At 32.2% G+C, this 22,372-nt stretch overlaps 1 long non-coding RNA gene across 3 annotated transcripts; it reads left to right on the forward strand.

Annotated features, from left to right (window-relative positions):
• The first annotated feature begins 18,755 nt into the window (after nt 1-18,755).
• On the forward strand, nt 18,756-21,915 carry LOC107921844 (uncharacterized). Of its 3 annotated transcripts, none has more exons than XR_005909034.1 (2): nt 18,756-19,811; nt 20,471-21,915. It is a non-coding gene; the product is annotated as an uncharacterized lncRNA (long non-coding RNA). The 3 variants fall into 3 exon arrangements; XR_001691112.2 differs by having other exon boundaries at nt 18,756-19,791; XR_001691113.2 differs by having other exon boundaries at nt 18,756-19,494.
• The last annotated feature ends 457 nt before the right edge of the window (nt 21,916-22,372 follow it).

Below are 22,372 nucleotides of genomic sequence, written 5' to 3' on the forward strand. Positions count from 1 at the left end.
TGTACGTTGAGATCATTATAAAACATCTTCAACTGGATGTAGTGTGGAATCCCGTGTTGAGGAAACTTACGAAATAATTCTTTGAATCTCTCTCAAGCCTCGTAAAGAAATTTGTCATCCAATTGCTAAAAAGTGGTGATCTCATTTCACAACTTAGCATTTTTGTTAGGTGGGAAATATTTAACCAAAAACCTTTCTGCTAATTCTTGTCAAGTAGAAATTGAGTTAGGTGGCAATGAATTGAGCCATGCTTGTGCTCGATCTCACAAAGAGTATGGAAACAGCTTCAACCTCAGTGCGTCTTCAATCACACCAGTTATTTTAAATGAGTCACTCACCTTCACGAACAATCGAAGGTAAATATGTGGATTTTCCATAGGCATACCATTGAACTAGCCCATGGTTTGAAGCATTTGAAATATTACAGACTTCAATTCAAATTGGGGTGCCTCGATCTTCGGTCTCCTAATTCCCAGATTTAACTCATTAAAATGGGTACAACGTACTGTCTTATGGCACGATCCTTATCATCAGTAATAAGGATGGGATTGCGCATATGATTGGCTTTATTTCCTTGTCCATCATTTTGATTTCTAAGGTCCATTTTGGCTTGTCTTTGGGCTAATCTTTCACGTCTTCTTTGTCTAAATGTCTGCTCGATTTCAAGTTCTACTAGTAATAAATCGATAATTCAATCTATACTCATAAAATCCTAAAAATAAATCACAAAAAATAAAGAATAAAGAATTAATTAGTAAAGTTAGGAGTTATGTAACACCCCTAACCCATATCTGTCACCGGAATAGGGTTATGGGAATGCTACGATAAGTTAACAAAGATAAACAAGTAAATCATAATCATATAAAATATAATTTATCAAATATCATAAAGTAATTGAATTACAATAATATCTTACATCTACAAGGCTTAAATCGAGCTTTAGGGACTAAAAAATTAGTCTCAAAACCCTCAAAGACTAATTTGAAACAAATTAGAAAATTTCAAGAAAATATGAAAAAAATTCAAAAACACACAGCCATGTGGCCAGGCCGTGTGGAATGCCCTAGGCCGTGTAACTTTCAAAGTTGGGACACACAACCATGTCCCAGCCCATGTCTTTGCTCCTGTAACTCACTGAGTAGGGCAACACAGTCGTGTTGTAGGCCGTGTGCCAGATCGTGTAACTCTCAAACTTGTGACGCTCGTGTCACAGGCTATGTGCTAGGTCGTGTAACACGCTAACTTAATACACACGGTCGTGTCTCAAACTGTGTGTGGCACACGGCCGTGTGCACCTAACTAAACCTTAAACATCAAATTTACCATTTCAAGATTTCTTGGACACTAAGCAATCCATTTATATGCCATTAGACCTATCCAAAATGACATTAAACAAGCTCAAATCATGCTATTTCAACCACCTTAAGTGCCTAACCAATGTACCCTCATTAGTACCACAAGTATACAGTTAAGCAACAACATAAATCACCAACCAAAACATACCAATTCACACAACTTATCTTCTAACCAATATGCCTATCATAGGCATCTCAAATTACAACAATTCAAATAGACCTTTTAATCATACATATACTACAAGTTTATATCAAAAACATCTTCCATCATTCATGATCCATAACAAGTCATTATCTAAAAAATTTCCAAGTAAACATCAAGATCATGTAATGATGCTCATTTTACCAACTTGCACATTGGTTCATTTTCTACATATATACATACCAAAACAAAAGTAATGACAAAAAAGTCTATTACATGCCATATAATCCAAAACAAATGTTCAAAAGCTACCAAAACCAGATAGATAGTGTGACTTGAGTGCTAATCCGATCGTCAACCTTCAAAAGTATCTACAAGAAACAGAAATTTACACAAGTAAGCTTATTGAAGCTTAGTAAGTTCGACATACAAAAACAATAAATCTTACCGAAGTAAATATAACAATTCAATCAAAAATAATTTAACAACAAGTGTTTCTTGCCATTCACAATGTCAAATCGGTGAATTGCATAATTCAATTCAAAGCTCAAATGATAATTTTTCGGGAAAACATACATATCCACAATAAAGTCAAGTTAGGATATCAAGTATAATAATTTACGACCTGATGAATGAATTACAGATACGACTACATAAGCAACCCAACCAAAACACGCCAAACACTCATAAGAGCTAATCCAACAGATAACACGCCTCAGTACTAAGTGTCTAGCTCATAACCTATACATCCGCCCCCATAACACGCCAGATCAGGATAGTATAACACAAGAGTTCACAACAAATGTTGAACCTCGGCATACTGAGGAAAATATTTATATAAAGCACGCCACATCAATCTCTACTCCAACCTCGCATAAAATGCCCTCAATCAATTGTACTCTATCTCGCGTTCATCTGGCCCAAGTATCGAAATTCAAAATTTTCCCAAACAACTTACAGCATTAATAGAATAATTTTTATCCACTATTTCATATCATGTCATCATACAATTCATATAGATATTAAATTACAATTCGTACGAACTTACCTGGACTGAGTTGTAATAGTTGCAGAAGTTTAGGGACTATTCTAAAATTTTTCCTTTTTCACGTAAGTCAACAAGGTCTTGATCTACAATATAAAATTTCCTAATGATTAGCTTACATTTCATATTCCAATTTATCCTACATTTTATACCCTTTTATTTTTCAAAATTACACAATCGCCCTAAATTTTTATAACTTTTGCAATTTAGTCCCTTAACCTGAAAATCATCAAATTAACAATTATATCAAGTTAAAATCTTTAGCCGAATATTCAAGGCTTCTAAATAGTCCACAAAACACCTTTTATTCACCAATAAACCATGAAATTTTAACATTTTAACAATTTAATCCTTAAATCAACATCTAATAAAAAGCACTTCAGAAATTAACCAAATAACACAATCAAAGCTTCAAACACATAATTATCATAAAAAAAATTCAAGATTCATCAATTGAAACTTCTAAAATTTTTAACAGATTCAAAAACGAAGGTACGGGCTAGCTGGACTTAGTTGCAACGATCTAAAAAACATAAAAACTACAAAAATTAGGTGAGAATTGAGCTCACATGCACAAGGAAGATGAAACTGAAGCTTCCTAGGTCTCCAATGGTGATTTTGACAAGGGATTGAAGAAAACTGAATAAGAAATGTGTAATTTTTTTTCAATTTGTTTTGTTTAATTTTGATTTATTTATAATTTTGTCATTAAACATACATTATTTTAATCATTTTCATACCAAATGTCACCCAACACTATTAAATAGGGCTAAATTACTACATAGGTCATTCCTCATTTAGTAATTAAGCTATTTAATCATCTAGGTGCAATAATTTCTAAGTTTTGCACTGTTTCAATTTAGTCATTTTTATTTAATTAGCTATCTAAACATTAGAATTTTTAACCAAATTTTAATACGTTTCTAATGATTTCATAAATATTCTATAAATAATATTTATGAGTCAACAAGATGGAAATTTGTGATCCCGAAACCACTGTTCGTCACCATTGAAAAATGAGTTGTTAGAACTCTCCTCCCTTAGGAAATTTCGTCCTCAAAATTGTTACCTGAGAATAGATTCTTGTACTGTAGTTTTATCGATTCCTTGGTTTCCCAAGAAGTCTCTTTAGTACCATGTCGATGCCATAAGACTTACCAATGGTACTCGTTTATTTCGAAGTTCTTTGACTTCTCGAGTCAAAATTTTCACCAATTCTTCAGAATATGTCAAATATAGTTGTAATTTAATTTCACTATAAGGAATCACAAGTGAAGGATCAGATCTGTATCATCTTAGCATTGAAACGAGGAACACATTATGAATTTTCTCGAGTTTAGGAGGCAAAGCTAATCTATAAGCAACAGAGCCAGTTCTTTCAATAATCTCATACGATCCGATAAATCTCGGACTCAGCTTTCTTTTTCTGCCAAATCGTAGCACTTTCTTCCACGGAGAAACTTATAAAAGTACTCGACCGCCAACAGAAAATTCTATATCTTTTCTTTTTAAATTAGCTACGATTTTTAATGATCAGATACAGCTTTCAAAAAATCTCAAATAATTTGAACCTTGTCTTTAGTTTCTCAAATCAAATCAATTCCCACCATTTTGGATTCGCTCAATTCAGACCAATACAACAGTGTTTTACACTTTCTTCCGTATAAAGCTTCAAACGGTGCTATTTTAATACTGGATTGATAATTGTTATTATAAGCGAATTCAGCTAACGGTAGATATTTTTCCCAGCTACATTCAAACTCGAGTATATAACATCGTAGCATGTCTTCTAGAATCTGTATTACTCGTTTTGATTTCCCGTCTTTCTAAGGATGAAACGCAGTACTGAAATAGAGTTTAGTGTCCAAAGCCTCATGAAGTTTACTCTAAAATCTCAATGTAAACCTCGGATCACGATCATAAATAATAGATGTTGGAACTTCGTGTAATCTTACAATCTTTGACACGTATGATTCTACTAATCTTTCAAGTGAATAATCTGTTCTGATTGTAATAAAGTGTGTTGATTTAGTAAATCTAACAACAATAACCCAAAAAGCTTTCTTTTTCGGAGTTATAGGCAAACCAGATACGAAATCTATCATGACTCGCTCCACTTCCACTCAGGAATCATAATAGGTTGTAATAATCCCGATGGTAATTGATGCCCTGGTTTTACCTAATGACAAATCAAACATGTAGCTACGAGCTCACAAATCTCACGTTTCATACCTAGCCACCAGTACATCTGTTTCAAATCACAATACATTTTCGTGCTACTAGGATGAATGAAATACGTACTATTATGAGCCCCTGATAGAATATCATGTTCCAAATCTAGATTATTCGGAACATAAATTCTATCGCAGTAATGCAATGTACCATCATCACCAATATTATATTCAGTAGTCAAATTATCTTGAACCAAATTTTGTTTCATTATCAACTTTAGATCGTCATTTTGTAACTCCCAAATTTGTTGAAGAAACAAGGGTTTAGTCCTCAAATCTGCCAGTACAGAACCATCGTCATTCAAAGCTAAATGAGCGTTCAACGCTCGAAATGCAAATAGTGATAATTTTCGACTAAGTGCATCCGCACCCAAATGATAATCAATAACTAGATCATAATCTTTCAGTAGCTCTAACCAATGTTGTTGTCTCAGATTCAGTTCCTTCTACGTCATTAAATACTTTAAACTTTTGTGATCAGTAAACATATGACATTTCTCCCCGAATAAATAATGCCTCAATATCTTTAAAGCGAAGACAATCGCAACCAACTCGAGATCTGAGTAGGATAATTTCTGTCATGTGGCTTTAATTGTCGAGAAGCATAAGCTATTACTTTCCTTGCCTGCTTCAACACACAACCCAAACCATTGAGAGACGTATCACTGTAAACAACATATGCTACCCTAGTCTCAGGTTGAGTCAATATTAGAGCTTCTGTTAACATGTTTTTCAGCTGATCAAAACTCTGTTGACACTTATCAGACCAAACAAATTCCATGTTTTTCTATAACAACCTGGTCATAGGTGAAGTAATGATTGAGAAGTTTTTAACAAAATGAAGATAGTAACCTGCTAATCCCAGAAAACTCCGCACTTCAGAAACATTTCTCAGAGTTTTCCAATTCATTATAGTAGAAACTTTACTCGGATGGACTCAAATACATCAGCTATTACTACATATCCTAAAAAACCAACCTTGCGAAGCCAGAATTTACATTTACTAAACTTTACATACAACTATTTTTCTCGCAAAGTCTATAACATGATTCTCAAGTGTTGAGCATGTTCAGATTCTGTTCTAGAATAGATCAATATATCATTAATAAACACAACCACAAATCTATCCAAATGGTGTTGAAATATTTGATTCATTAAATCCATAAAAGCAACAAGAGCATTTGTTAATCCAAATGGCATTACCAGAAACTAATAGTGGCCGTAATGAGTTCTGAAAGCAGTCTTTGACACATCACAATCCTTAACTCGTAACTGATAATTCCCGGACCTTAGGTCTATCTTCGAGAACACTATGACGACTTTTAATTGATCAAACAAATCGTCCATACGTGGCAAGGGATACTTATTCTTTATTGTGACTTTATTCAACTATCTGTAGTTAATACACAATCTTAAGGAGCCGTATTTCTTTTTCACAAAGAACATAGGTGTAGCCCAAGGAGATACACTCGGTTGAATAAACCATTTGTCTAGTAAATCTTGTAATTGTGCTTTCAACTCTTTTAACTCAACTGGTGCCATACGATTTGGAGATATCGATATCGGTGCAGTTTTAGGAACCAGATCAATCACAAACTCAACTTAATGGTCAAGGGGCAAGCCTGGTAACTCTTCAGGAAATACATCAGTAAACTCATTAACCATTGGTAGCTGATCTAACATCAATTCTAAATATCTAGTATCAAGTATATATGCTAGAATGCCTCACTACCTTTACGTATCAACCTTTGTGCAGAAATAGCTGAAATGATTCTAGTAATACTATTCTGTCTATCAGATTCAACTGAAAGCATTTCTCCCTGGCTTTTCAAATCAATCCATTTCTCACTACAATTTACCACAGCATCATGCAGTGATAACCAATCTATACCCAGAATACCATCAAATTCTCAAAAGGGTAATAACATCAAATTAGCAGGGAATTCACAGCCTCTAATTTTTAGTGGACATTTATGAAAAACTAAGTTAAATATCACACTCTGACCCAATGGATTAGTAACTTGAATATCACATTCAGTTGATTCAACAGGTAGTTTCTTTTCCATTACTAATGCAGTGAAAATATAAGAATGAGTTGACGTAGGGTCAATTAGTGCATATACAGTAACATCAAAGAGATAGAATGTACTAGCAATCACCTCAGGTGCAGTAGGTTCCTCTCTGGCTCGGATGGCATATGTTCGAGCAAGTGCTTTAGTCTCTGATCGAACAACTGTATCTTTTGCTCCCGTACGATGGGTCCCAGTAGTGTTGTTCTGGCCCTGACATCTACCTTTTTGAAATGTAGACATTTGCTTTTCATTCTGTTCTTCACTTTCCTTCAACTGTCTCGGACAATTTTGTAGAAAATGACCAGTAGATCTGCATCTATAACATGCCCCTAATTTAGTTCTGCAATCCCTAGAATGAATTTTTCCACAAGGTTTAAACTGGGCTCCGAAGCTTTCCATACATTTCCTACACTATCAACTGGTTTTGTAGGAGATTTAAAATTACGCTGAATTGATTTATTTTTACTCAGATGCTCAGATGCTGAAGTAGTTCAACTAAAGTCTTCTCTAATCTTCTTCGCTAGTGGTAAAAAAATGACTTAGAAGAGCCTCTCGTGTTAAATTATCTAATCCGCCTATCTCTTTGTACTTTGCGATTGTACACTTCTTCCATTTTCTGTGCAAGATCAGATAAAATAACAAATTCTCAAATTTCATTACCTCCAATCATCATTCTAATTTCATCATTCAGGCTATCTTTAAAGTGGATACACATTTCTTTTTTAGTAGGCACAATTTCTCAAGCATATTTACTGAGACACACAAACTTTCGCTCGTACTCAGCCACTGACTTGTTTCCTTACCTTAATTCAAGAAATTCTCTCTTTCTCTTGTCCAGATATCGTTTTCCGACATACTTCTTTTTAAACTTGCTCTGAAAAAAATCTCAAGAAATTTTCTCTCTCGGTACTACAGCTATCAATGTAGTCCACCAACTATACGCTTCTTCTTTTAACAGTAAAATGACACATCTAAAAAAATCATCGGGAGGGTAAGCCATTTCTTCAAAAACTCATAAGATATTCTTAAGCCAATACTCAACTTTAACCATATCACCTTCTGATCTACCTCGAAATTCTTCAGCATCACACTTCCTAAACTTTTCAATCGATATAGGTCGACTAGATTCAGTCATAGGAGGATGTGGAGGTGCAACAGGAGATATAAAACGGGATGGAAGTCGTTGAGTCGCAGTATTCATTTGCATAAATTCATTAAACCACTGGTTCATAAACCCGAAAAACATGTTTTTAAGTTCATGTTCAGGTACTTGTGGAATTGGAATACTACTACTCGTCGATTGTTCTATGGTTGGTACATTACTATTAACCTCATCAGTGTCAGCACAATCAGATTCGGCCAACATCTTTATAATCTATAAGAAAAATAAAGGTTAGATCGAATCAAACACGTCACACTATCACAGGTTTATATGAAATGTAATTCTAGACATTACATACGCTACGTTTAGTTTGAGAACCGACTAAACCGTAGCTCTGATACCACTAAATGTAACACCCCTAACTTGTATTCGTCACCAGAATAGGGTTATGGGAATGTTACGACAAGTTAACAAAGATAAACAAGTAAATCATAATCATATCAAATATAATTTATCAAATATTATAAAGTAATTGAATTACAATAATATCTTACATCCATGAGGCTTAAATCGAGCATTAGGGAATAAAGAATTAATCTTAAAACCCTTAGGGACTAATTTGAAAAAAATTAAAAAATTTTAAGAAAATATGAAAAAATTCAAAAACAGGGGACACACGACCGTGTCCTAGCCCGTGTCCTTGCCAATGTAACTCTTTGAGTTGGGCCACACGGTCGTGTCACAAGCCGTGTGCCAAACCGTGTAACTCCCTGAGTTTTGATACACGACACGACCATGTGCTTGGCCGTGTAAGACACTGACTTAATACACACGACTGTATCTCAGACCGTATGGCATGGGTGTGTCCCAGGCCGTGTGTACCAAAATAAACCTTAAACATCAAGTTTACCAGTTCAAGATTTCTTGGACACTAAGTAATCCATTTACCAGACATTAGACCTATTCAAAATGACATTAAACAAGCTCAAATCATGCTATTTCAACCACCTTAAGTGCCTAACCAATGTACCCTCATTGGTACCATAGGAATACACACTTAAACAACAACATAAATCACCAACCAAAACATACCAATTCACACAACTTATCTTCTAATCAATATGCCTATCATATGCACCTCAAATCACAACAATTCAAATAGACCTTTTAATCATACATATACTACAAGTTAATATCAAAAACATATTCCATCATTCATGATCCATAAAAAGTCATTATCTAAACATTTTCCAAGTAAACATCAAGATCATGTAATGATGATCATGTTATCAACTTGCATATTGGTTCATTTTTTACATATATACATACCAAAACAAAATTATTGACAAAACAAGTCTATTACATGCCATATAATCGAAAACAAAATTTTAAAAGCTACCGAAATCATATAGATAGTGTGGCTTGAGTGCTGATTCGATCATCCAACCTTCAAAAGTATCTACAAGAAATAGAAATTTACACAAGTAAGCTTATTGAAGCTCAGTAAGTTCGACGTATGAAAACAATAAATCTTACCCAAGTAAATATAACAATTCAATAAAAAATAATTTAACAACAAGTGTTTCTTGCCATCCACAATGTCAAATTTGTAAATTGCATAATTTAATTCAAAGCTCAAATGGTAATTTTTTGGGAAAACATACATATCTACAATCGAGTCAAGTCAGGATATCAAGTACAATAATTTATGACCTGATGAACAACTTACAAATACGAGTACATAAACAATCCAACTGAAACATGCTAAACGCCAATAAGAGCTAATCCAACAGATAACACACCTCGGCACTGAGTGCCTAGCCCGTAGGCTATACATTTGCCCCCATAACACGCCAGATCAGGGTAGTATAACACGAGAGTTCGCAACAAATGTTGAACCTTGGTATACTTAGGGAATATATATATGAAGCACGCCACATAAATCTCTACTCCAACCTAGCATAACACGCCATCAATCAATCGTACTCTATCTCGCATTCATCAGGCCCAAGTATTAAAATTCAACAACATTTTCCCAAACAACTTACAACATTAATATAATAATTTTTATCCACTATTCCATATCATGTCATCATGCAATTCATGTAGATATTAAATTAAAATTCGTACGAACTTACCTGGATTGAGTTGTAATAGTTGCAGAAATTCAAGGACTATTTCGAAATTTTCCCTTTTCCACATAAATCAATAGGATCTTGATCTAAAATATAAAATTTCTCAATTATGAGCTTATATTTCATATTCCAATTTATCCTACACTTTATGCCCTTTATTTTTTAAAATTACACAATTGCCCCTAACTTTTATAACTTTTGCAATTTAGTCCCTTAACCCAAAAATCATCAAATTAACAATTTTCTCAAGTTAAAATCTTTAGTTGAATATTCAAGGCTTCTAAAAAATTCACAGAACACCTTTTATTCACCAATAAACCATGGAATTCTAACATTTTAACAATTTAATCCTTAAATCAACATCTAATATAAAACACTTCAGAAATTAACCAAATACCATAATCAAACCTTCAAACACATAATGATCATAAAAAACATTCAAGATTTAGAAATGTGTAATTTTTTTTCAGTTTGTTTTGTTTAATTTTGATTTATTTACAATTTTGTCATTAAACATACATTATTTTTACCATTTTCATACCAAATGTCGTCCAACACTATTAAATAAGACTAAATTACTACTAGGTCCTTCCTCATTTAGTTATTAAGCTATTTAATCATCTAAGTGCAATAATTACTAAGTTTTGCACCTTTTTCAATTTAGTTCTTTTTCTTTAATTAGCTATCTAAACATTAGAATTTTTTAACCAAATTTTAATACGACTCTAATGACTTCGTAAATATTCTATAAATGATATTTACGAGTCGACACGATGGAAATTTGTGATTCCAAAACCACTATTTTGTCACCACTAAAAACGGGTTGTTACAAGTTAAATAAAAATAAAATAAAAACCAAATTGCAAAGAATAATTTCACAAAAATGATTAAGGCAACAGTCCCCGGCAACGGTGCCAAAAACTTGTAATGTGTAGGTTTGTGTAAGTGTACATAGTCGTTATCAAGTAATAAGTAAGTAAAAGAGTTATCGTCTCCACAAGGACTATGTATGTTCATCAAGTAATTGTAAAATTAAAGTTAACAATTTGGTAATAAAAATAAAATATTTTTTGTGATGGATGATTAAACTAAATTAAATTATCTAGATGCAAGATGATCTCTAATACAATTCTAATCTAAGTAAGATAATTAACTAAAATGTATGAGAAGAATTTAGTACCAACAACACAAACTTCAACAATCAATAACATGAATAGGTTAGAATAATTGCATCAGTCAACTTAATTCATTTTTCTCATGTTTAACAGTGCTCAAAAAATATCCCATGGCAACTCGATCTTTCATGAATTTGAAACCAAATTAAGTCCTTTCAGAATCTTTTACTTAGTAAAATATGCATTTTACTGATCATATTAAACTAAGGGTTTCTTAGAATTCATGTGAAGTAACAATGATGGGTTAGGTTTGAAACAATTTAATCACATAAACTTAAAAACTATGCAAGATGATAGAGCTCATTAAAGTTATTATGAACCTTTAATTTAGTCGGGTTAGGATCTAAATTAAGCATGCACTTTTCAACTATTGCGTCCATTAGTCGTCATCTGGTTAGGATAGCTTAACAAATTCCAATGCATCCAATCACGTATGAATGAAATACATACTTGAGTTTAATTAAAAATATGAATGACTGAGGCACAAAAACTATAAACATGATTTAAACAAATTTCATTGAATTGATGCAATCATCCTAGCTAAACATATTTAAGTTACCATTGTTGATGACAAGATAACAAAGCACATTGCAAATATGATTAAAATCAAAGTAACAAGTAAAGGAAGAATAAACTCTGTTCAAATCAGCAGCCTTGCAAATTTTGATTGAAGAAGTTTCCTCCCATCCTCGTGTTGCTCCTTTGCTAATGGTTCCTCAAGGTGGCCAGCCAAGAGATGATCTTATCAAGGTTCTGATGGCTAAGAAAGAAAGTAAATATGGGATGCTATGTGTGGGAATGAAGAGAGGCATTGAGAGATTGGACGAGAAATGTTAAATAAAGGATGAATGAGGGATGTAGGGATGCAGGGATACTTTGAAATGGGGAATGGATGTGGGTATTTATACTGTAGGTTGGTGGATGAGTTTACTAAAAATAGTGTGAAAAATCCCCCCATTTACTCCTTTGCTTGGCTGGCCACATATTATGGAAGAGAGTGGATGTTGTTGCTTGATTTAAGCATGAAATCATGCTTGAATCAAGCAAGGGTTGGACGGTTTCCTGGGCAACATTGGTGCGCTAAATTTTAATTAATTTCCAAGTGTAGGGACCTCTAAATAATTATCCCAAAAGCCAATTTTTGGCTGCCCAAATATCCTTGCTGAATTGGAATTCTCTTCTCCTTGTTTGGACGGTTTTATGACCCATTAAATAGTCAGACTTGTCCACCATGTAACACCATTTTTAACTGGGTCAAGGTAACATATTCATGACCCAATTTGCATGGTTTTGCCGTCCAAGTAGGGTAGAATTGCTCATGTCCATGCAAAAATTATAATAAGCTTCATATTATATCAACTTCATGGTCCCCCTGCATAATAAAATATAACACATTAATAAATAACATGAAATAATTTAATTTATGCACAAATTAATACAGTAAAGCACATATTTGCATTTTTTATAAATTCATGTCTACTCTCAGAATATAAACAAAATTCACCTAATTAATTAACAAATACTCGAAATTAATATTATATTTAAGTTAAAAGGTGTTATAAATTGCTAAAAAAACCTATATAAATTAGAGTTTACACACATTCACATACTTTGCAAATTAAACGAGGGGTATAAGGAAGCTTACACTTGGAACTCAGGATAGGGATTTAGGCTATTCCTAAGCTCCCAATTAACACTATGAATCATGTCTACTAGCAACGATTCCAACCACTCACCGTTCATTAACTAACTTTTCCTTACCTTTCGCCTTACTCGAAAAAGGCTCCAACGGTTCTGAATCTTCACCAAAATTAACCATACAACAAACATGATTAATTTACAGCTATAAACACAACCAACCAATCAAAAATGTAGGTCTAAGATTTCTTCATCTTGCAACTGAAAGTTTCGACTTGCAAATTTGAAACTCAAATATCTTAATTCCTACTTGTTCCCAATGCTTAAAACTGATTCCAATCCTCTAATTATTTATCTAAGAATGTTTCTCAACCTTCAAACTACACAAAACTACACAGATTCATGGTTCCAAAATTTCGACATGCAATGGCCATTTTCACGAAAACTCAATAAAACCTTAGAATTCTTTAATGAAACTTTAGGGAAAGTTTAGAAACCTTCTAATCACAAAACAAGTTTAAAAACACTTTGCAACATAGTTTTCATTCAAAATCCCGAATTCCACCATTAACGACCCAAATTTCAACATTTATTCAAAAATTTTGATTTAATGAATAAAAAATCAGTTTAAAAGGCTAGATATCGTTAACAACTAATATAAAAATGAAACATTACCTTCAGTTGAGAGAAAAATGAGCGTTTAATTGAAAATCTGGAAAACCCACAAGTTGAACAATGGTAAAACCAATGGTTTTTTTTATGCTTTTCTTGAAATTCTAGGAAGGTTTAATGTTTGGAAGATGATAGAAAATAAGAGATTATAGTTTTGAATATTGAAATTAAAGGATAAAGGTTCAAGGTTATTTTCTTCCTAATGGATAGCACAAAAGAAAAAAGATGGAGGGTGCTTTCTCCATTTTTTTAATGTCAAAAATAGGGTGAAAAGGGGGATAATTGGGCTGATTTTAAAACTTGGTATATTTACTTTAAAACTACTCTTAAATTAACCCGTTTACAAAATAGTTCTCTTTTTAAAATTGAAAATCTTTTCTACATTATTTTCATAAGTTGATTTAATTCCCTAAAAGCCATAGTCAAAGACATTTTCGATTTATCATGCTTTAAATTTTTGAACACATTTTGAGCTAAAATCCCTAAATTACCCTCAAAACTATTAGGCCCAATTTTAAGGTGTGACATTGGTGCAATAATAGTGTCTAGTGCACAAGCGAACGAAAGATGGTTTACTCGAGGATAAAAAATAAGGATCTGCCAATAAGAGCCGCTAGAGAATGCTCAGTGAAGTCCTATTTGAAAGGTTGAGCATGGGCATGACAATTGGTTCACAAGAAAAATGAAGGTTAGTTAAAACCCATTGACAAAAAAGGATACACTGGGTGGCAGATATATCTGTCAAGACTATTCCTCTTTAAGGGGAAACCATTGGGAAATGTCAACCAAATGGCTTGTTATTTTAGGGTACAGTATGAAAGAGAAATCTGAGCTCAGATGGCCACTCAATAACAGTTGGCTGAGTATTGAAGGCCATGGTGGTCTATAGTAGAAGGGCGTGCTATGCTTAAGAGTAAGGTAATAGGACTAAAGCAGATTACAAAGAATTAATCCGACCACTGTATAAACTAAGCAAATTTTGGTCCACTAGAGTGGCGTGGGACCTTGTTAGGCATGCCAACAGATGGAAGATGAACAGGTTGTACAAGATTATAATTAGGAGAAGAGTCTGCTATGGACTAAATAGATGTGGAATGAGTGTCTAGGGGGAAATATGAAATGACCAATAGATGGGTGGCCGAGAGACTACCTTATAAGAACAAGAGAGAGAGAATATCCAAAAGCTGGTCATCAGGACAAAAACTCGACCAAAAACTCATGGTATGAGTGATCGAAACGCCAAAAAATAAAGGCGAAAGGTGTATGAGAGCCCGCTAGATTTGGCACGGTGCTATAGTCTGAGTAAAATAGGGAGTAAAGTATTTTATTTTATGTAAGTTAATACCCCAACTAAGAAAGGGTGAGTTATACATGGTAGTAGTGAAAAGTACCACTAAGTTTGTTTGAACTTAAAAATGCTTTAGCTTATGATTGCATGACTCGTTGGATAAAGAGCTCCAAGGAGAGATCGAGCCAGATCGTGATGATTCAAGGGGCATCAAAGGAAAATGTCATGCACATAGGAATGGGTTACCTTTAGGAACTTCGCCATGAGGGCAAATATAATGTATTGATATAGCTCCCTTAGAGTTCAGAGTTGAAATAATGATTTTTTATTTAAAATTATGTCCTTATTGTAAGATGTTTATAAATTGGAAACATAGTCTGGTTTTAAAATAGTGATATTTAAACGTGTACATCGACCTGGTTTGACTGTGACGCTCCGTACTCGAATTCGGTGAACGAGTAGGGTAGGGGTGTTACAATGGGTCTCTTAGAGATAAATGATTAAATTATTGTTTGTTAGTAATTGACATTTCATGAAGGAATATGTAATGGTTACTATGAGACAAAATAAGATCATATTGGGAGAACAAATTTATCCCAAAGAGATAAAGGATATCCTACGAGGGCAATACACTTATGACAAAGTTATTGGACGAGCACCCAATGAGTGGTTTTTGTAATGGTATATGATAAATGAGAGCTCAATCATGAAAATTTAGTGAAATAATTTCATGACTAAATAATATTGTAATTAATAGGCGAAGAGCCAAAATTTAATTACAAATTATTTGAGTCATTATTATATATGTTTGATCGGTTCCTCTACTAGCTCGAGATAACTAGAAACGAATTGCATGTAGAACCAATAATATGAAATGAATGAAAATGATGAAGTAAGAGAAATAGATCGCATGTATCACTATTTACAATGAATGCGTGTTCTCGCTAAATACAAAAGATGATTTAGAAATTAACTGAAGTTTTTTGAATTATTATTTAATTAATTATATTTAAATAATTGAAGTCTGATGTAAAAAATAAATTAATTGGTCATCATGGATTTGTTGAATAAGATGATTAAATATATTTTCCTAATATTCTAATACGGTTATGTTGTCATGATTTTAATGGAATTAGAATTTGGTTGAGAAAATAATTTAATTGAAAAATTAATTTAGTTACTTCAGTTAATTAAATTAATTGATTAATAAATTACTATTAAGTGAGTTTTTTATTTCAAAATGTCACATCTAAAAATTTATAAAAAAAATTTAACCGTGTTAACAACTGAACTTGAATTTTGAAATATCAAGAGTAGAGGAACTAAATTCTTAAATATAAAAGTACATTAACTAAATTCTAAAGACTTATGACATATTTTAACTATTCTCTTTTTACATTTTGCAGGTTAGCTGATACCTAATATATCCTATTAAGACATGATATAAGGTTTAAAACTAATAATAACACATATGCAAAAATTAATTTAAATTATGAGTAAAAGAAAATTTAAATAGGTAAATATATCGGATTAAGAATATTAAATTCACTCCTATTATTTATCGTATGATCATTTTTATTGAATTGATATCGAGTTGGTTTGCAATACTAACTCAATCAGCAACAATATCAATATATACTGACAATGTGGGTAAAACAATATGAAATAATATTAAAATGTTTAAAAATATAAAAAAAATTGTTAAAGTGGTAAAAAAATGCTTTATAAATATTTGTGACATGAGTTTAAATTGCAATATATAAATTTTATAGTGGTTTTCTTAAAAATTATTTAAAATGTAAAAAAGAAAAAAATATTCTTATAAGAATATAACTTATTTCACGCATTTAAAGGTAATTTAGTAATTTTTAAACTAAATTATCGTATGATCGAATCGTAACACTAACTTAATTAAAACTTTAAATAATAGTAAGTATAGATTTAATATTATAAAAACAAAGTAAAAAGTTATTTGGAAAAAAGGGTAAAAAAACTATAATAAAAGAATCACACCATGTTTTGCTTCAATGGAATTGCTATGCACTTACGTCCAAATTTTGAGGGGATCACCATTCCATTGTTTGGTTCAAATCATCCCTCAAATCTTCATTCCCACTCCATTCGTTAAAAAGATTGAATGGTTATTTAGCAAATACAATGAATAAGTTAAAACAATTTCGTTCCCAACGTACCCCTCACAAAATCACAAATTTACAAGCTTAGGGTCCGTTTGTTTGACTAAAAATGGTTTCCGGAAAATAATTTCTAGAAAATGACTTACTTTTCTAGAAAAGTTAATATTTTCTAGTGTTTGGATAGATCTCTGTAAAATATTTTCTAGTGTTTGGCAAATATTCTGAAAATATTTTATAAAAACTGTTTTAAATGAAACAAATATACATTTGAGATTTATTATTTTTTCATCTCGAGTTTATTATTTTAAATATTAAAAATTATATTTTGCATTTTTTTACAAATATGGCAATGATTTATTTATAAATAAATACATTAAATTAAATATATTAACAATAAAATAACCAAGGCAAATAGATGATTCCTAATTGTGTTATAAAAAAATAAAAAACAAAGATTGAATAATAATAAATTAACTTCCAAACCATAATTAATATTACAAATTTTGATACCAGATCATAATTTTTGGACTAAAGTTCATACTAGACAATAAAATACAAAGAATGAAAGAATTAACAAGTTCTTTTTTAATCGTTTTTTATTAATAGCTTTATATCTCCATTTCTCTTTCTTTAAAAAATTAGCATCCAAGAACCTTGAAACAAATACCCAAAGCCTATAAATGTCTTCAAAACTAGTGAGGAACCCAATTGTAGCTGTAACATCAATCCTACGCTGAAACTCATCTTTTTCCTTAATTTCTTCATGTTTAACACTGAACCAAATGTGTTGTAAACACCCAATACACAATGAAATATTGTTCCTATTAGTTAATTTTTGCACTAATGCAGGATCAATCCTTTCCCTTTTCCAATCAAATACATTGAAAGCCACTGTTGGACCTCGATCAAACATTACTTTTGGACCATAGATTTTGATAGCATGGATTCCAGCTTCTGAATGTGGATGTTGGAGACTCATCAAAGTATTGACCAACTAGTTAATCAAGCTCCTTGTCCTGCTCCTTATTAGTTCAAGACCTAATGAATCTGCATGGTCCAAGGCCTTGCATTATAGGGTGTTGCTGGTTCTTGAATCTATTATTTCCTCGATTTCATGCAATGGTGCCTTTCCTTTGGGTGCTTCAATGGTGGAACAAGGCTCACGATCCCAACATTAGTGGTTGAACCTTTCAAAATAGATAAACCAATGGATTTCTTGATAAACAAGCAGCAAAACCTTGATGGATTTTCACAAAAAAAAATCTAAAAAATGAAAAAAATATGGAAATCAGGGTTAAACAATGAAAGCCTTAAAGTCTACATTTCTTTAGCACCTAATGAATCTGCATGGTCCAAGGCCTTGCATTATAGGGTGTTGCTGGTTCTTGAATCTATTATTTCCTCGATTTCATGCAATGGTGCCTTTCCTTTGGGTGCTTCAATGGTGGAACAAGGCTCACGATCCCAACATTAGTGGTTGAACCTTTCAAAATAGATAAACCAATGGATTTCTTGATAAACAAGCAGCAAAACCTTGATGGATTTTCACAAAAAAAATCTAAAAAATGAAAAAAATATGGAAATCAGGGTTAAACAATGAAAGCCTTAAAGTCTACATTTCTTTAGCACCTAATGCAGTTGCATCAAGCAATACATGCCATCCATTTTCTTGAACTAAACTCATCCATGTATATGAATATCTAGACCCAGTAACATCTAATTGAAGTGGAATGACAAATAACCCTTCTATTTCCATTATCTTTTTCCTTAACTTCTCTGTTTGAATTTGCAGATTAGGCCATGAAAAATAAGCTGACATGTTTGGTATGAAATTTAATCCAAAAACATATGAAAAAAGACGAGTGATTACCTAGGACACAAAATTAAACAATATCATTCAATTGAATGAAAATATATCTACAGACCAACAAACAAACGTAAACTTATGCTAACATCAATGATTAAATTCTCTTTTTTTTCTTAACAACCTCTTTCTTTGTTTTCTGCACATTTCCTTTATAAATAATCATTAACCCAAACCCAAATCTTTCTCCATATCTCTCTCTCTCTTACTCACTCTTTCTTATATCAATTTTCTATAATAGTCGAATTAAAGACTTGGCGCTAAAGGCCATTACTTTGCCAATTATTACATTGTTACTAGCTTTGGGAATCCAGGCTGGGTCTTCACAGAATATTAGCAGAGCCAGTTTCCCAAAGGGCTTCATTTTTGGGACGGCCTCTTCTGCTTTCCAGGTTGTTTTTTTTCTTTTTTCATTTTTTTTCAGTAAACTATCCATGAAAGTTTCAGTCTTTCTTACCCTCAAGAGAGGAAGATGAATGCTGTTGCCAACTGGTGCAGTATAGATTTTGACAACGAAAGGTGAAAAGGGGTAAATCAAATATCCACATCGGTGACTGGTGCTGAGAACCATTGCTGGCTGGTGACAAGCATTAAATCAGGGTGGAAAAGAAAAGAGAAGGGAAAGAGGTTTCGTTTGCAGGTGAGGAGAAAATTTTTAGAAAATGTCTTACCAAATGAAAAGGGTAAGACGTTTTCCTAAAATAAAGGCTTCTTTTCCCGTGTTTTTGAAATGATTTTACAGTAGGAAATCATTTTCCACCAAACAAACAGTGGAAAAGAATAAAAAAGTTTTCTATAAAATATTTTACTGGTAAACAAACACATCTTTATATTAGGCAAAAAAAAAAACCTGGGACGTTCTTGTTTCACCATTTTCTTCCAAACTTTCACTTTTCATCTTAAGGGAAAGAGCTCAGAATGTAAAATTCGTCTCCAGGTAAGCACCAATTTTCATGGGTAAGATTCAAGTTTCTTGAAAACTGAACAATATGGGTATTTGATACTCGAGTTTGATTTGATTTTTTGAGTTGGTTTTTTCTTAAACTGTTCAAGAACTTGAAAAATGAAAATTATCGGTCTTTGATGCTTGAAAACTATTTTTTTCTTAAACAATATGAGATTTGTTATTTGCGTGTTTTTTATTTTTGTTTTGTGTTTAAATTGAGATAAAAATGTAAAATTGTATTGATATGTTTTTCTAAATCCAAAAATTAGGGCTTCAAATTGCATTATTCTCCCCTTAAGTTGTTTTGTTATTGTTTTGTTTTTAAGAATTTCCCCTTAAGCTGAACTGGTTACTTAGCATCTCTATCTGTATGTAATCGTTGGTGCTTTGATTTCTAGCTTAGAGTGAAAGCAAGGTTAGCTTAATTCTTTTATTTTCTTTTCAAATTCCGATAAGTTTACTACTTGGTTTGTGTTTAGATTTTTTTCATGTTCCAGGCATATATGACATTTCATCTTATTTGACTATGTAATGTAACTACTGGTTATATTGCAAGACATTCATGACAGGTTTTTACCCATAATCGTGTTAGATATGCTATGGCTGTTTAAATCATGAATCATAACTGATGAAAATGAGACGAATAATTGATGCCTTTCTTGATGTTCAGGTGAATCAATATAACTAGCATTATGTGGAGTCGGGGAAACTGATAACTGTATTTAGTGCTTCAAACTACCTATAATTTTAGGTATCTTCACGATCTTTTAATACTTTATATGTTCTCCCTCAAGATTTAAATGCCTTGTTTCTGCTTTGATCTTGACAACAAATAACAAATTATGTACATGTTTTGACTTAAGTTTCATCCACAACATCCTTTTAAATATTTTCTATGGATCTGTACCTAGAATTTATATTACTATTATTTTTTGTGGTTATATGGATGTCTTTTGATATCATTGAAGTGTTTTAGGAGGCTTGAATACTTATTAATGTATCTTTTGCCTTCCATATTGGAAGTAAAAAGTTGTTTTGTTTCTTAGACATGGTTAGAATAAAGTTATGTGGTCTTGTTGAAATGCATCAAAACTCAAAAGGGTATACATATCTTAAATTTACATATACTTGATATTCCAAGGTTGATTTGTGTTTTTTATGCATGCAAGTGAGGTAACTATATGTGAAGGTAGTGAAACTTGTTCAAGATTCAGGTCTAGCATATAAATATATCTATCTATTTTATGTTGGTGTCATATATAAAGGAAAACTATGGATAAGATTCTAGTGGGAACAAGAACAATATATTTGCTATGGGGGTGTCATATTCTCCATATCTTGTATCTATTGGTATTATGACTAGTGAAGCAGATTTTGGCATTTTCCTTAGAACAGTCACTGCACTTTATTTTTTATTTAACTAAAAAGATGTTTAACAAAGAAAATTTATCTTGCTTTTCATATTTCATCTCTTTCTTATGCATACTAATTTGAAAATTGTTGCAAGTATCTTTATTTCAGGCAATATCCCTAACAAATACTCCATTAAACATCTATGAAACTTGAAAAAATCATGCTCATGGTTTACGTCCTACTTTTGAGATAAAGAAAAGTAGTCATGCAATTAAAAAAATAATGATGTAATGAATCTAAATTTAGAAAAATAACTTTAATAGTAATAACAGTTGTATTGGTAGAGTGGATAAATTGTTAGAATTAAGAAGGTGGCATGTATTAAGCTTTTCTAATACAATTTAAATTGGTCAAATAATAATTATAGTCCCTACACTACCTTAGAAATTATAATATCTTCAAAAGCATAAGAGAATTGTAGGTATAGTCACATCTTAAGGGGGCTCTAACACTGTAGCTGACTATGTGGCAAAGCTGTGCAGGAATGATAATCCTAATTTGTTCCTTTATGTGTGTGGGAATTCATATTCATTCAACAAGGTATGCAAGCAACTTCTTGGCAGTAATATTGTGTTGCTTAATCTAGTTTTGTTCTTTTAAGAGGTCATCTTGCTCATTTTTTCTAATGTACAAGGACCATTTTGTTTATTTTTCAAATAGAGGGATTGAAATGCAATTCAAGATATAAGATAATGACTTGTATAATATTTTTGCCATTGGTAATTCATTTTACAACTAGTGGGATTAATTTGTTAATAATTATATGGTAATTCCCTGAGTATATATTTTGTAAAAGAAATATTAATTTACATTTAGCTTGTCTTTTTTCTTCTTTTTATATAGTAATTTGTATCTTAGTTGATAAGTTTTAAATATTAAATAAAAGCTGAATCTTTTAATTGACCCCAAAACCGAAAGCCATCCCCGGCACTGATAATAAGCATAACCCAATCAATTTCATAGACTATTGGTGATGCGATCCAGCTCGGTGATGAGAGTCGAGTCGTTGATGTGCCCGATCGTGAATTGGAGTAATACTTGAGGCTGGCTAAAATAGGTTAAGAAAGAATAGATAAAGGCTCGAATTAGTTCAAAAGATGTTATGGAATGTATTGGGGTTGATAGATGAACGAAAACCAAGTACTCAAGTTGAACAAAC

The sequence above is a fragment of the Gossypium hirsutum genome, chromosome D01 (genome assembly GCF_007990345.1).
Source record: "Gossypium hirsutum isolate 1008001.06 chromosome D01, Gossypium_hirsutum_v2.1, whole genome shotgun sequence".
NCBI lineage: Eukaryota > Viridiplantae > Streptophyta > Magnoliopsida > Malvales > Malvaceae > Gossypium > Gossypium hirsutum.